The sequence below is a fragment of the Sylvia atricapilla genome, chromosome 4 (genome assembly GCF_009819655.1).
Source record: "Sylvia atricapilla isolate bSylAtr1 chromosome 4, bSylAtr1.pri, whole genome shotgun sequence".
Taxonomy (NCBI): Eukaryota; Metazoa; Chordata; class Aves; order Passeriformes; family Sylviidae; genus Sylvia; species Sylvia atricapilla.
In genome coordinates, this window is record NC_089143.1 from 27,316,622 (window position 1) to 27,321,693 (window position 5,072).

Genomic DNA, 5,072 nt, shown 5'->3' on the forward strand with positions numbered 1-5,072 from the left:
GTATATTGTTAATAGGATACCAGAAAAGCCCAAAACAGGAAGAACGCGATTAACAAAAACATAGAACATGTCCTCAGCAGAAGGAAGAGAAAAAACACACCTATATTCCACAATGGTATCCAAAATTTTCCCGTTTTGCAAAGACAAAATATTATCCTGAACACAGCACTTTTGAATGAAATCCAAGATGGGTGAGTGGAAATGCCAGACCCTTTTGTTTTTTCTTCAAAAATTTCTGAAAGGAAATAATAATTTATTAAGAAACATTTCTTACTGGCAAAAAAATCAGACAAGGCAAGGCCAACAAAAAATCCTAGCTACTTATAATCCTGCCAAAGCAGTTTTTGTAATTCCTAACCCAGGAAAGACCTGGGCTATGAGTTTGGTTTACCAGTGTTGAATTAATTAAAGTAATACAGAACAACATTAAAGAACTTGTTTGTTTTGCCACAGTCAGTTATGATCTGACATGGGACCTGTGACCAAACTATCAGGACTTCCTTGTGTCTGGTCCTGTTGTGCTGGGATTTGGTTTTTATTAAATAACTCTGCAAAATCTGCACGTGCTCTCCAAACCACGGCTGTGAGCACTCAGTGACACTGAGCACAATCCCCCTGATGTGCCCAAAAGCTCCCAAACACACACCTGGCCCAATGCCTTCCCCAAAGATGACATGAGGAGTCATCTGTTTTAGCTGGTTACATTAAAAAGTAAAGAGAATATTTGCTTTTCCATAACTTTCCTCTAGGGTCTACTTAGTCTCATAAACAACAATGGTGGGCTCTGGGAGGATTTAAAAAAAATCTCCTCCTGCTTTGAAAATCGCAAGTGAGACACTGGCACTACACAGGCAAATGTGCAGAGAATCACTTTGATACCTGGACCCAACTTCTTCTGCATTTCTGCTTAGCTGCAACTAATCAGCTAAATAATTACTGGTTATTGTTGAAACACTCTGTGTCAACCTACAAATGATCTACAGGAGCTACACAAGACACATGACCAAAGCCTTTATCCCAGGCTAATCTGGAAGAAGGCTCATATTTCTGATTCAATATCTGTTTTTGCCAGAGAGAATAAATGACTTCTGCAATGCAGACTTGGAGACAGCTCTGCTGATGACAACTTGTCAACAGGGTAGCAGAAAGGCAAGGGCATTAGCCTTTCAGTCACTGTGTATGGAAATGTAGATGGATTTCTGGGCTGCTGCTCAAGCCCAAATACCAGCTGTGCACTGTGTTTGGAGCACCAGATAAATAAAGCCACCCACATCTCTTATGAATAACCAAAAATGGTGGACAACAAGGGAGCACCTCCTCAGGCCTTCAGGCAAGGGCCATAGCTGAGCTGCGAGCAGAAACTACTCCCTGACACACGGCTGAGAGCACTCCCACACCACTGTGTCATCCCCTATCGCCAGGAAAGTGGAATCCATCCCTGGTGACTGCTCAGGACAGGGTGACCCCAGCATTGGAGGTGGCAGAGGGAGAGCATCCACTTTCTTGACCCATCCCTGTGTAGCACTTTGCAGCACAAAGCAACAGTGTGGGAGACACCAGCCTTGTTCTGAAGTGGAGCATCCTCCCCAGTCCGAGGCATGACTTTGCTGTGCCAGGCCTGCCCACAGCCACTCACCACAAGAACACCTCCTATACATTCATTTTAAATACAGAGAGGTGATCCACACCCCCGCCACCGTGCAGCTCAGTGATGCTTAGCCAATTAGACTGATCCAAGTGTTCTAAGTGGGATATAGTCAGCATTTAAGTAGATCATTGACAAAAATAGAAAATCAGAAGGACCTAGGAGCTATTTTGGTCTAGCCTTTGACTGTAAATGGTGTGGCTGATAGCTGAGATGACTGGCTCCATTACAAGTAAAAGCCCCTTCTAGAGTAAACAGATGAACTGACTCAAATAGACCAGCTTCTGTTTTTACATTTTTAAAAGCCTTTTCCTATGAGAAATACTCTTAACGAGGTCTGCAATGCCTTATCCCAAGGTCTCTTACAAGTGAAACAATTAACCCCTACTCTCACCAAATATCTTCTCCTTTTCAAGTGTACCCAGTTATTGATGTACACAACCATTTTTAGATTATGCCTTTTCATTCAGAACAACAATATCCATATATGAAAATACAGCCTATATCTTCTAGTGCCATCAGGGAATTTAGTTTCCACTAGATAAGATTGCTGCATGAAACCATGCATGGGAATGCAATACCCAGCCTCTGATCTTTGACTGCTTTAATACTGGCTTCCCACTGTAGCATCTGAGAAATGTTAATGGTCTCTTTTTTTGAGCAGCCAACACCTGTGAGAGGGAGGGAAGTGGTATCATCTCTGTTTTACAAAGGATTGCTGTTAGCATAAACAAGCGAAGGTCAAGGTTATCTGCAATATCTACAACCCAGCTAGAAATAGTTCTTCTGGGTTCTATGGAGGGTATTAAAAAGGTAAAAAAGTTGGTGAAAATATTTACTGGAAACCAAACTTACCCTGACATTAGAAGAATGCTTAATCCAGAAAGAAAACCAAAACAAAAATCAGCAAACCAAAACTAACCACCGACACAAACCCCAGAGGGTGGAAGTTCGGTTAAAGCACTAAAATAGAGAGTATTTTTCCCAGCTGTGAGGGTAACCCTACCAAGATCTCCCAAAAATGGGGTCCTTCAGTCCTCCATTTAAGAGTTTTAATACAAGCTGGTTTGGGAACTCTGATACAAAATGATGTTGTATGGTTGAACCAAGGGGGAGGTCAGACTGAAAGAACACCACAGTTCCTTCCAGCTTGCAAGTCTGTGACAGATCAGTATCTTTCATATGGATAGTTCCTGCTCCAAGCAGGTGCTGAATTATTTCAGCATTTAAGTGTTTTGCTGCTGGCTCTGATAGGATTCTGTGCTCCTACCATGCTGCCTTTCAGCTCTTTATCTTCAGGAGAAAGCCCTGCTGGTAAGGGCTGACATGAGCTTTGTCTTCCAGACACCATTTTATTATAAAAAGTACCTGATCCAGAAACAGACTGACAATCCAAGATAAGAGAGTGGCAAAATATCAATTTACAGCCTCTTACTCAAGACAGGCACATCCCAAAACCACTATCAGAACACATGGACGAACTGCTTGTTCACATTCTCAAGTCTACTTGCCTGGAAAATTTCTGAACAGTACCTGGGATGCCAGAACTGTGCTTTAGTAGATGACACCTCTTAATATGTCACCTTGGACTCATGTCTCTTGTGGAGGAACATATTAGAGTTCAGCCTAATTGCAAAATCATGGAATAATTTAGGATGGAAGGCACCTCTGGAGATCCCTACACCAACCCTTCCTTAAAATAGGGTCACCTTCAAATCTGTCTGCTCCACTTTTAAGTATCTTCTAGGATGGAGAATCCCCAGACTGAAACTACTGAAAGAAGAGTCATAACTAATGGAAACAAACTCTTCTTGCCAGTGGTAGAGGATACAGCAAGAGGCAGTAACAAAGGGGAGCAGAGGAGGTCCCCAGCTGCAGCTGCAGCTCAGAAGTCTCAGACTGGCAGCTTTGGGATGTGTAACTGGAGATGGGGTAAAAACTCCACCCCTGGAGGTTTTCCAAAATAGGTGACCCAAAGGCTGTGCTGGCCTCACCTCTTCTGGCCTGCTTCGAATACAGGTTGGATTAGAGATCACCAGAGGTCCTTCCCAACAAATTGTCTGCGATTCTGTCAATAGATTGTTCAGTGGATCAGTCAAGCAGAAGAAGCCAACATAGTTTTTTGCCAAGTTGTACCTCAAAACTCTATCAGATATTTTTAAAGGATTGACAGCCGTGGGGGACAGAGCAGCTGGATTCACTGCAGCTGGGTTTTGAAAAATACTGATAATTGGTAAAGTCTCCAAATAATTTATTGTCATGGGCTATCATAAACTCATACCAAATTAAAACATAGGGAGTTAAAAGAAGAAGAAAGGATGGTATGAATGCACACAGACACATATGGGTACATATTTTTGCATGCATTTTTATATTCTGACATAGGTAACAGAAGAAGAATTTCTGGAAAATCCCCCAACACCCTGTAACTTGTGCTGGAATTTCATGTATTCAGTGCAATCCTCGTCATCTGGAAAGAGAAATGAGTGATGGGTGAAATGACCAGTGATCAAATATTAAAAATTATCCAAGATTTTCTGATCTAAGCCTGAATGTGAGTAATTGTGGAAAGATGACAGTGAATAGCCAGGCAATAAAGGCACAGTTAAAAGTCAGTATCAGTAAACAGAGATTAATTTATGTGGGAGAAATCATCCTATCCATACACAGAAAAAGAACTGACATAACTGTGAATAATTGTCTGAAAATTCCAGGCCAGAGGCTTTGAAAAAGAGAGTGATAGGTTTATCAGAAGAGGGCAGAGAACAAAATTAGAAGTCCATTGCACATCTTCAAATTTTGTGGAGGGAAATGCTTATCAGAGACCTGGGGTGGCATTTATGTGCCAAGTGACTGCATGAGCTCTGCAGCTTGCAAATAGCTGATGGTGGGGTGTGTCGCCACATGCAGTGACACCAGAAACTGGCTGCTCCATCTGAAGGCTGACTTTCCCCTGACCCTGGCATAGGTTCCTTGCAAAAAGCATAACTGCAAAATTCATACCTGTGCACCCAGGTGCCACCCATAACATGTCCAGAAGACAGGGCAGTTAGCAGCCTGACACCACTTAAATATTTCATTTTTCATGGCCAAATTTCATATATGTGACAAGGTCCACAAGAAGCCTCCCATTTCAGCTTGCAGGAGAGTGACAGAAGAGAAAAAAGCAAGAGACAGACCTCTGACTCACAGGTGCTCAAGTGTGATAAGAATAAAAGAGAAATGGCTCAACATAAGATGCATCTTTCATACCCACAGGCTCCATGATGGGACTGTAACAAACATGTAGTCTTCAAGTGGCATCAGGAACAGCAGGGATTCCAGTTTAAGGCCACTACTGTTTACTTATAAATAGTAGCAGTGGGTGGAATCTCCTATTTCCAGTTTTGTAAGAGAACTAATTGCTCTAGAAATCTCTGGTCTCTGC